Below are 12,670 nucleotides of genomic sequence, written 5' to 3'. Positions count from 1 at the left end.
AAATATTCTTTCTCTGATTTGGACTGCAGGGTAGATGGTGATGTCATTGACTGGGATGAGGCGCACTACTGAAGGAGCAGATGTGGGCAGGCAGGAAGTTGAATGAGTTCCATTTTGGCCCAGTATGTGAGCTTATCACTGAGTTCTTGTTTTCTGTTATTATCAGTTGGATTTGATAATGGTTTCATTCAGTTATTTGAAACATTGTTTTTTTTTTTTTTTTAGTTGGCGTCTCACTCTTGTCACCCAGGTTGGAGTGTAGTGGCACGCTCATTGCCACCACAGCCTCGACCTGCTGGCCTCAGGCAATCCTTCCGCCCCCACCTTCCAAGTAGGTGGAACTACAGGCATGCGCCACCATGCCCGGCTAATTTTTTGATTTATTGTAGAGATGAAGTCTCACCAAGTTGCCCAGGCTGGTCTCGAACCCCTGAGCTCAGGCAATCCTTTTGTCTCCGCCTCCCAAAGTGCTGGGATTACAGGCTTGAGCCACCGCGCCCAGCCTAAACATTGTTTTTTAGCTAACCTCTTGAATTTGGTGATAAGGCCCTTAAAATCTTCCCTGAGTCTAGTACCACCTTCCCCCTCCTCTTCTAAGCTTCTGACTCTCAAGGGGGAAGATGGAGAAATTTATAAGGCACTGATCCTATTTCATTTGGGGTGGGAAGGAGCTCATTTAGATAACTTCATCTAGTGTTCAGTCAGTTCACAGGCCTTTATACTATCTGTATCATTCGTGAGTATTTGCAGACTATGACACTTAATGACTGATGAGGGTGATGACATTAAGTGGTGATGAGGATCTGGAGCAAACTTTTCTTCAGTGCTCTCAAGAGTTTAGATCTCATACAGACGCTCTAACATGGTTAATCCACTCCTAGGTACATACCCCAGAGAAACTCATACACATATATATATCCTAGGACTCATGAGCAAGAATACCTGTTGCAGAATTCTTTATCATATTTCAAATTGGAAAAATCTAAATATCTAGAAAAAGTAGAATGTATAAATAATTTTTTTCTATTCACAATATAATATATCTACTGTAAGGAACTTGACCAAATCACAGCTATGGTCAACATTACAGATGCTTTTCACACACATAATGATAAATGAAAGAAGCAAGACAAGAAGGAATATGGTTCAAGGCCAGGTTTGGCGGCTCAGCCTGTAATCCCAGCACTTTGGGAGGCCGAGGTGACTGGACTGCCTGAGCCCACGGGTTCGAGACCAGCTCGGGCAGGTTGGCGAGACCTTGTCTCTCCAAAAATAAAAAAATAAGGTTCAAAACAGACAAAGCTGCCATATTGTTTAGGGAGGCATACATGAGTAATAAACCATAAAGAAAAGCAGAATGTGACTATCAAAAAAGTCAGGATAGTCATTACCTCTGGAAGGAGGGTTTGAGTTGGGACCAGGTTAAAGGCACCCCAGAATCTGGAGGTTCTGGGGAGCTGTCAATGCTCTGCTTCTTATGAATGAAGTCGACTATTGTACTTTGGGAAAGAAGAAGGAAACTAAATTTAATTTTCAACTCAAAGTTTAAATATTGCTTTGATGTGGGTTCTCTATACCCATCAAAAAGGAAGTTTGTAGCGGTAAGTTTAGATGTAGAAAAGAGGAAAAAGGAACTAGCTAGTGTTGGATCACAGTCATTGGTGAAAAGACATTAATACAGGAGGACTCTTTGACTAGCTTTGTCCTGGAGACTGATACCTGCTGCCCTGAAATCTGAACACTACATCCTTTTTTTCACGTTCTGCCTAGATGGGCATTCTATTATTTCATTCTTTTCTTTGAACTCGATTCTCAGTTACTGTGTCTTTTAGGGGGTTCTTGCTTTCATCAGAGTGGAACATGACCCAGGGTCACCTTCTGTATTATTTTTATGTAGAGTGATGCTATATTTATGCAGCGAGATGGTTTCCCAAAAGTCTTTGTCTAGATTATGATTGCATGCATTTCTTCTTTGTAAGTTTTTATTACATCTTTTTTGTTTCCTTATTATTAATGTAATACATTATGTCTATAGACATTAACTTACAAAGGCCACTAAGACATAACACTGAATTTTAAAAAGCAAGCTGTAGATATGTATAAAATGTTATTTAATTTTTCATGATATATATATTTTTCCATATCTTCAACAATGAGCATTTATTGTCTTTTTTTTGAGTCAGAATCTCACTCTGTTGCCCAGGCCAGAGTGCACTGGCATGCTCACGGTTACCACAGCTTTGAGCTGCTGGGATCAAGTGATCTTTTCACTTCAGCTTTCCAAGTAACTGGAACTACAGGCGTGAACCACCATGCCTGGCTAATTTATTCATTTCTTTATTGTAGAGACAAGATCTCACCATGGTGCCCAGGCTGGTCTCAAACCCTTGAGTTCAGGCAATCCTCTCGTGTCTGCCTCCCAAAGTCCTGGGATTACAGCCATAAACCACCACACTCGGCTCAATGATATGTTTTTATGAGTTTATATGTGTGCCAAAGCAAAAAAAAGTAAAAAAGGGTCTTAGACACCAGTGGTTCTCAACTTGGGGGAATTTTGTCCCCCAGAGGACATTTAGCAATGTCTGGAGATGTTTTTGGTTGTCAAAACAAAGAGTGAGTGCTACTGGCATTCACCAGGGATGCTATAACACATTCTACAGTACACAGAATAGCAAACCCCCAACTCCTGTCAGAAAGAGTTATCCTGTCTAAGATGTCCATGGTGCCACTGCTGAGAGACCCAGCTACACACCAAAATTAGTAACCATGTTAATCTCTGAGGAGAGAACTGAAATTATAAAATATTTAAGGAGTATTTCAGCTCTATCTGTAGTGTTTGCATTTTAAATAAGGCAATTTCGTTATATTCTATAATATATTAATATATAATTAAGTATGAAAATAATATGCATCTATTATAAAACAATAGAAAATACAGAAAATAAAAATAAATTATTTAAAATACACTATCCAGAGATATCTGAGGTTTTTTCCTAATCATTTTTCCAGTGTGTATGTCTGTGCACATATAGAATTAGATTTCTAAGATGATGTTTATACTGTATTTTAGTTTTAATATTTTTCACCTGTGTTCTATTATGACCATTTTCCCCCAATTTATTTATGTAAATAAATATTTCTTAAAAATAGAATGTTAAATGACTGTGAAACATTCAGTTTATGTATATACTGGTGATGCATTTCTAAAATCAATTGAGAAATATTTTTAATAAGGCGATGTTTATATATGTAGAATATATTCAAGTGAAGACAGATTTCTGAAGCCAAGAGGTTTATGAGGAGAATAAAACAAATTACAAAATACCAACTTCATATTTCAGTCCTATAATGCCCCCTTTCCATTTCCAGTACTGAACAAAATTAACAGAAATTAATAGAGAGCACACACATTTGAAAATAGAAATTTGAGAGCTGGATGCCAACTTAGAAAAGCTATTACTTAATAATGTTGCTACACCAAGGAGCCTCCTAAAATACAAGTAATTGCCACTTGTGGTTTAATTATTCCATTTTCTCAAGAACATAGTTTGCTGCTGAAGTATGCACATTGGCTAGCGATTAACCTTCAATAGTAACGCAGAGGACATCCAATAGCTTGTTTAAGCATCTCCCCTCTCGAAATGTCACTAAAATGAATTAAATTCCAATTTCTATTCACAGATTAGAGCAAATTGCTCATTATGGCCAGGCGAATGGAGACCTTGTGACAAGTGGGAGGACACCGAGTTAGAAATGGCTGCCTGCAAGGAGGTTTGTGACCGTGAAAAGGCAGGAAGGTGAAAGAGCAAAGGCCCTTTGTAGTTGTAGGCTCCCCGCTTCCCTGAGCTTGGTTTTCTCCCGCTTTGGCTGGTCTGCTAACTCAGCTCTGGGTGGCTTGAGAATGCTTTGAGGTCACTACTAGATTCTCTTCTGCCCCATGCACTTGACTTTACATGTCTTCAGGATAACCAGAGCTTTCAGCCAAACAGCTGGAATTTTTGCTTTCTAAAGTACCGTCGCCGGGCTCGGTGGCTCAGCCTGTCATCCCCCGCCTTTGGGAGGCTGAGGTGAGTGAATTGCCTGAGCCCGCGGGTTCGAGACCCACCTGGGCAGCGAGACCTCATCTCTACAATAAATCAAAAAATCAGCCGGGTGTGGTAGCGCATGCCTGTAATTCTGGCAACTCAGAAGGCTGAGGTGGAAGGATCACCGGAGCCCAGCAGGTGGAGGCTGCGGTGGCTGGGAGCGGCCGCTGCACTCCAGTCTGGGCGACAGAGTGAGACTCCAACTTAAAAAAAAAAAAAAAAAAAAAAAAAAAAGTACCATCTATTCAGAAAAATAAGTGATGAGGTGATTATTCTGTTGAAATAAGGTAAAATTATGGGGAGTCAAGTTTCTGTGTGACTGAAGCTGTGGACTCTGGAATCAGAATCCCCAAAACTTTGTAACTTAGCTGTGTAACTTTGGACAAGTCACCTAACCCCTCTATACCTCATTGTTTTGTTTTTTGTTTTCCTATCTGCCCAAGGGTAATAGCACTAATTCCCACTTATTTTGATTTCTTAAGAATTATTGAGGTTGTTTTAGTCTGTGTGTGCTGCTATAACTGAATACCACAGACTAGGTAATTTATAAAGAACAGAAACTTATTTCCTCATAGTTCCGAAGGCTGGGAAGCCCAAGATCAAAGCACCAGCAGGTCTGGTGTCTGAGGAGGGATTGGTCTGTGTTTCCAAGATGGTGCCTTAAAGCAGCATCCTTCAGAGGTGAAGAATGCTATGTCCTCAGGTGGCAGAAGGTGGAAGGGCAAAAAACGGCAAACTCCCCCATCTCTCCATCAAGCCCTTTTGAAATGGTATTAATCCAGTCAGGAGGGAGAAGCCCTCATAACCTAATCACCTCTTAAAGGCCTCACCTCTTAATACTATCACATTGGCAACACCTGAATTTTGGAGGTAATCAGATAAATTACCATAGTGGAGGTAATATACAAAAAGCAGTGTAGTAGTCACTGGGGACATGCTTAATCCTACAAGGTGTTACTCCTTGTCTTCATTCTCCTTCTCCAACAATTGGAAACATCTAATTCTTCAAATGAGAAAGGGTATAATAAGTGCAGAGGAGTGTTCTGGGGAAGTGTAAAGAGAAGATCAAGGGCATTTGGGAAGTTTTTCATGGAAAACACTCTTCCAGCATGACCTGTTAGCCTAGCTCTAATCTGTTCTGACCCATATACCTCTTGGTGGACCTGTTTTCTTTTTCTTCTTCCTTTTTTTTTTTTTGAGTTGAAGTCTTACTCTGTCGCCCAAACTGGAGTGCAGTGGCCGCTCCCGGCCACCGCAGCCTCGACCTGCTGGACTCCAGTGATCCTTCCGCCTCAGCCTTCCAAGTAGCAGGAACTACAGGGACATGCTACCACGCCCGGCTGATTTTTTGATTTATTGTAGAGATGAGGTCTCGCCAAGTTGCCCAGGCGGACCTCGAACCCTCAGGCTCAGGCAATTCACTCACCTCGGCCTCCCAAAGCACGGGATTACAGGCTGAGCCACCGAGCCCGGCTGGTGGACCTGTTTTCAAGGGGCTTTGCTCTCAGCATAGGCAAGACAAATGAATCTCTTTCTTTCTGACTTAAGAAGGGAATAATAAGTTTTCTGACTCAGTGGTTTTAGGGAGATTGTCATTTACATACTGATTCATTCATTCATTCAATTATTCGAGTGTTCATTGGATACCTGCTCTCTGACGCAAATGTGATTTAAGTAAGTGAGAAAAATGAAACCCTATTCTGGGAAAGCTCATGATTTATAGGATAGTTGAACAGACCTCAACAGAATGATGAAGGTAATTAACAAGCAAACCACCACCACCACCCCACCACAGCTACAAAATCACTGACCTCTCTCTCTCTATAGCCTTTTCCTGCTTCCTTTTTAAAAAACATCTGCCTCTTCTCACAACTTCTGGTAAAGAGACAGAACACACAAAGGCTGTGATTTGCATTCCAATTTTTAAACATCTAGCAGATAATCTTTTTGGAATTTTTAAATCAAATAACTGCTGACCTAGTCTCTCAAAATGTACTGATATTCATTCGCTGCTATTGGGTCCCCTACTCTTTTTATGTTGAAAGAAAAATATGTCAACATTAAGGAAAAACTTGTGAAGTTTGACTTGGAAACAATCCTAAGACTTAAACCTAATGTTAGAAAGTATTGATTTCTGTACAAAACTCTCTATAAGGTTGCCATGATGAAATTCCTAATTCTGCTACAGTTTTGACTGTATTTTTGGTTGTCTGATCTATTTTGACTTAAGGCCGAAGTTCTTTCTAGTTGGTCTGATTGAGTCGAAATGATTTCTTTCTGACTTATTCGGGGAGTTTTGTGATGGAGGCTACGACTTAAAGACTTGGCAGAGATGATAAACACCAGAATGGTATCAAGTACCAGAAACAAGCTCTACTCTGCTGAGATTCTTAGACCATGGTGTGGCTCCCCTAACACTGTGAGACTCAGACTGAATCAGACATGGAAAATACCTTAAAGAATGTTGTTCACCAAGAGCACCAATACACAGGATTAAGAAGGACAAAAGTTCTTTGTGAATAACTTTGTCCTAGGGTAAGTAGGGAATCCTCCAAGGGAATAATAAGCACATGCATGCCTCAAACTTGGGAATCTGTGCTGGTCTTGCCTTCTCCACTTCCATGTAGATTGCCCTCATGGATAGTTCATGGATAGTCTATGCCTGCTCACCTCTAGACGTATGCTGGCTAGTCAAATAAGTCTGTCCTCCTTAATGACTGAATTGCCTGACAGAGATGATGACTTCCATAGTCTTTGTTCTCAAATTCCCTAAATTACCACAGTTGGAGCCCCTTAGTCTCCATCTGCAGACGCAGCTACTCTCTGGGCTCTAGAGCTCTTTGTTTTTCTAAATTTGGGGGATCCAAAGATTCCTAGGTTTTACATTGTCTGCTTTACTCTGGCCCCTCTCTGATCATGTGCTGCTGATCTAATAGCAGAGTTTCTACTCTGTTCTCGATGCCCAAACACTAGCACTATACACCAGTTCCAGGAATTGGGTTGCTACGTTAGTATTTTGACCCAAACAAGTTCCTTAGGAACTACTTTTCCCTTGCATTGGACAGTCTTCCAAAGGACAAGAATATTGGTTTCTGAATGCTAGTCTCATACTAGGTATTTGGAATCCAAAACCAAGCCCAGAATGAAGGCCTCACTTGTCTCAAGGACTCCTACCTCTAACCCATGGCTGCCACTATTAGTATTATCTACCTAATATATGCCATGTGTTGGTCCAGACTCCTCTACCCAGTCTTCCTTCACATTCCACCTGTCCGTTCAAATTTTTTCTTTCTAATCCAAATAAGAGAAATGTAATCTTGATATCAGTATCATCTCACATGATCTGAAATTTATTAATTTAAAAATATTCATTTGAGCACCTGCAGTAAGCACTTTGGATAAGTGGTGTACAAGACAGAGAAGATCATATTCACAGGGCTTCTCATCTAGTGAAGGATGAAAATATGAAAAGGGGCAATGACAACAGTGTGAAATGTTGGAGGAGAAGTATTGGGTGCTATGGAAACATTCAGGAAAACCCCCAAAACTTTTGGGTATCAGAGGAGACATCCTAGAGGAAGTGGTTCTTAAACTAACACCAGAAGGTTAGGCCAGACAATGAGCAAGAAGTGAGAGATGGTAAGGAGAGATTACATTAGGCAAGAGAACTAGCATAGTTGAAGGCAAGGAATTGGAAAAAAAAAATCATGGCATCTTAAGCATTGAAAAAATGCTTGAGGAGTCAACTGGTGAGAGAAGAAATTGGTCAGGGCCCAGGTCATGCCAGTAAGAAGTTTGGTCTATATCCTAACAGCAATGGGAAAACCTTGAAGCATTTTTTAGGTAGGGAAGTGGCATGCTATATGGGCATGTAGCCTCCTACTCTTGGCCCTTTTATATTTGTAGGTGTGTCCTATTTGCAATCAAAATTGGAATGTTGATGGCAAGTTATTATTAATTTACCTTTGAAGGTTTTGTCAAAATGGACCAGAAAAGCTCTAGTCATGTCATGCAGATCTATTCTCATGCTGATAGTTGAGCTGGATGATTCCACTAAAAATAACTTTCCTTCATTTGATGACCACAGGCAACTTTGGGTGCTGATAATGTCACTATTCTTTCTCATGATTGTGAGGTGTATTTTAAAATATCAATCCACAAAAGACATCTTATTGTAGGGAATTCAGCCAGATTGTTCTCCAGATGCCATCCTCAGAAAGAAAACACTGAAGTCTAATTAAAGTGTATCTTAGGTTTTATCTCACTAAGGCTTTATAATAATTATTTCCAATAACTAGAGGAAAAAAAAGGATATTTACTGATAATCCATTTCCACACCCTCTGGGAAGCCTTATGTTTATTTTTAAATATTGAAAGACAGAGCAAGTGAACTTGCAAAAACCCAGTCATAGCTCCTTTAAATGCACAATATCACCGGGCGCAGTGGCTCATGCCTGTTATCTCAGCACTTTGGGAGGCCAAGGCAAAAGGATTGCCCAAGCCCAGGGGCTCTAGATCAGCCTGGGCAACTTGGGGAGACCTCATCTCTACAGTAAATAAAAAAATTAGCCTGGTGTGGTGGCAGATACTTATAGTCTTAGTTACTTGAGAGGCTGAGGTAGAAGGCTAGCCTGAGCCCAGAAGGTAGAAGCTGTGGTAGCCATGTTTGTGCAATTGCACTCTAGCCTGGGCAATAGAGTGAGAGTCTGACTTAAAAAAAAATTATGCAATATTCATTAATTAATTCTTTTGGTTTTTTTTTGAGTTGGAGTCTCACTCTGTCACCCAGACTGGAGTGCAGTGGCTGCTCCCGGCCACCACAGCCTCAACCTGCTGGGATCCAGCGATCCTTCCGCCTCAGCCTTCCAAGTAGCTGGAACTACAGGCGCGCACTACCATGCCTAGCTAACTTTTTGGTTTATTGTAGAGATGAGATCTCATCAAGTTGCCCAAGCGGGTCTCAAACCCGGGGGCTCAGGCAATTCACTCACCTCAGCCTCCCAAGGCGTGGGATTACAGGTTGAGCCACCAAGCCCTGCTCATTAATTAATTCTTAATAACTATTTCAGAAAACCTGTTAACTCCTAAGTAGTTTATGAAGCTGAAAGAAGAATTTTTTTCTCCTTTTGGAGAAAAAGTGACCAAAACCTTAGTACCTACGCTTAGTAAGAAAGAGATAATATAATGTGTCAATGAAATTAAAGAAAATACAAATGAAGAAAGAAAATGAATATATATACATACATATATACATACATAATAGGTATGCATGTCTATATCATGGGTATATAATGCACACACATACACACACAAATATATATATATGGAGAGAGTAGGCTTGAGTACTGGGGACCAGCTCCAGCTGCGTTCAGGGTACCCCAAAGGTGGAGATGGCATCGGCGATTGGGGGGAAGAAGGGAGAAAGAGAAAGAAACTGGACTCCAGTCTACTGCAGAAGCGATGAGTGCTATTGGGAATTACAATGGGTCTTTTATACACAAAGTCAGATGTGGGAGGTGCATCCTCCACCCACCAGAAAACTTAATCCATGAAAACTTAATCAATGATTGCCCTTAAACCCTTTTCATATGATAATCTTAAAATCCCATAACAAAGGATAGCCTAATTCGTGACTGACATATTCTATAAACCTTATCAATCATCCTAAGATGATTGATTTATGCCAAGTTAAACAATTCTATAGAAGCTTAAGTATTTACTTTACAAACGAAAGTGGCCCATCCCAGAATGTTTGGAATGTGGCCCAGTCCAAAGTTCACAGTGGGCTACCTGCAAGTAACCCAGCCGCAATCTTTCAACAAAATGGCTGTCTTCTAAAACTGTATTCTAAAATTTACACCTTCAATAAATCCTAAGATCATGACCCAGAAACTGTGACCAATACTAAGGCTCTTAGATGTGACACGAGTTTGAATTATAAGTTGTGTGAAAGGCAAAACTGCAGTTTGTGGAAGAATGGGAGCAATGAGCTTCTAAAGTTAGCTTGTGTTCGTCCTGGTCTCAGAGTTTTTATGTTTTGAGCTCACAGGAGCTTAATCTGGTTAGTGCTGAGTAGAAAGGGGGAGGAAATGGGGTCAAATAGCTCCTGAACGCATCCTAGTGGTCTCAGGGTCAACGGCCCTTCCTGATCCCTAATGCTCAGTGGGCCTCTATGGCTGGCTCCCAACACTTGAGTATCCTTATTACTGGCTTAGCATCTACACAGCCCAAAGTCTCACCTCAGATGCCCATAAGATCTAGTATTTTTAGTCCCTTTAGACCAATTCCTTCCCCCAAAATAGTTTTTGCTATCTCTGTTTTCAGATGTGATAACTTGGCCAAAGTCATACAGCTAGTGAGTACAGAAATGAAAGTTTGAACCCAGGTATGCCTGGCTCCATGCAGAAATGTTTTTATTCTTACTGTCCCATAATACAGACCCTGTAACACCTGAACCAATAGTGTGATTGGGAAGCACCACAGTGCGTTTTCTGGTTTTATAGGCCAACCTGCTTTCATACCTGAGAGTACAGTTAGAAGATAAATGTAATATCTCAATATACCTGGAGATAGGGGGGCGGTGCACAAGGAGGGTCAAAAAAATGTATACACGTTTTAAATATGATATTTGCTCAAAAGGAGGCATTTATCAAATGAATGCTAGCGTCACCATACAACAGGCAGGACAATCAAGGAAAATGGTGGAAGCATGATTGAATGAACATCATACTACACATTGGTACCATTAATACAGTTCAACTTTGAAAAGTAATATATATCCATTGCCTTGCTAGACTCTGGTGTGGCCATGTGCTCTTTGAGCTATGGCTGTCGCCACACTTCCTGGCTTTGGCCCCCTCCCCCACCTTGGGGAGGTGAATCTTCTCTGTCTCTCTCTCCCTCTAATTTACTTTAAATAAATTCACCTACCGAGGGTCATCTTCATCATTTCCAAGTTTTGGCAATAATAAATAAAACTACTATAAACATTCAAAAAAAGGAAGTAATATATAGATAACATCTCTTAAAAATGTTATACATTTTTTTTGGCACCTTGGTGTAGATATACAGTAGAGATATTGGGGAAAACAGACAGAGAGATATTGGGGGGAACAGAAGACAGAAGGAGACCCACTGATTCAAGTACACAGTGAGAAGAGAAGTAGAAATCCAGAAACCCATAAAGAGACAACAGCCCCTAGGCCTTCCTGTTCACCTTGGCTGTGAGCATTGGTACAGGTGAGCTTCTCCTGTAGCCACTTTTCAGTATTCCAATGACCTCTCCACCACTTGGAAATCATTCTTTTTTCAGGACAACAATGCCTTTTCTCCTTTTATTTACAGATTTCCAATTTGGAGTTTTGAAAGACTTGTTCTACCGCAGAGTTTAAATTCATTGGAAGCTGAGGTCACCTCCAGAGGCTCTGGCTTCTTCAGACCTGCTGTCTAGTCCTTTTGGATGTATACCATTTCCCTTCCACTATTTGTTGGTGTTGCCTTTGTTATTGCTTGAGTGCCCACTGCTGGCACATTCTGAGTAGAAGCTTTCCCTCAGGATCTGCACGGAAGCCCTATGTATCATCTGACCCCTTTTTTCTTGTGCCTCTGCAGAATGATGCATGTCACTCTTTTCTCTCTAGCTGCAGATAAACATTACAATGAGCTAAACAGGATATGGTGTCCCTAGTACTTACCATGGTACCTGGTCTGTGGTAGGCATCAAACAAATATTTTAGAAATGCTAAGTTAATTAGGAACTGGACTTTTTGTTCTCACTAAAAAACAAACAAGCCAAGCAACGTACAAAAATTCCTAGTATTTACATTCCAAATCCTATGAGTTTTGATGTTCTCAACCAAAGCTCTCTGTATTGTCTTATGTTGATTAGTTTTTGAGATCAGCTAGGATTTGGGGTATTTGTTAGTTTCAAATATTTTTAAAGCCCTAATTTGGTTATTCAGGAATGTAATTGTGCTTTGTTCTCTAAATATGTTGATCTCATTCTTACTTTAAAACTAGAATGCTTGATCATCCTACCTTGGGGGAAAAAAGTTAACTTGATAACTTTTATCTGGGTGTACTTCAGAATGTAACATTTAATCCATGGGAATTTGTAAGTATCTGTCCCAGGCCACTGAATGAATGTAAAGACATTAGAAGATAAAACAGACACATTTGCTTCTTAGGACTCTTGCTATAACCCAATATATACTATTAGCCATCAGTTCCATTTTCAAGCTTCAGTGCAACTCTTCTTGGGGAAGAAGTATTTATTTTTTTCTCTCTCTCTGAAAGTTTTTCTAATATGAGATTCAAGGTTGAGGTGTAGCGATGGCTTTTTACTGCCTTTTTTTTTTCCTTCCCAGCCATGAGCATCCACACGAGAGATTAAGGAATGAACTGGATAGAAGCCAGCATACAGTTTTTCCATTTTTCTTATCTCTGCCACCCTTCTCTTTCCCTCACCATTGTTCAACTTTCTTTTTATTTATTTATTTTTTGAGTTGGAGTCTCACTCTTGTTGCCCAGTCTGGAGCGTAGTGGCATGCTCACAGCCACTGCAGCCTCGACCTGCTGGGTTTAGG

This window comes from Carlito syrichta, unplaced genomic scaffold (assembly GCF_000164805.1).
Source record: "Carlito syrichta isolate Samal-C Ts95f unplaced genomic scaffold, Tarsius_syrichta-2.0.1 Scaffold308995, whole genome shotgun sequence".
Taxonomy (NCBI): Eukaryota; Metazoa; Chordata; class Mammalia; order Primates; family Tarsiidae; genus Carlito; species Carlito syrichta.
This window is presented reverse-complemented; position numbering follows the sequence as displayed.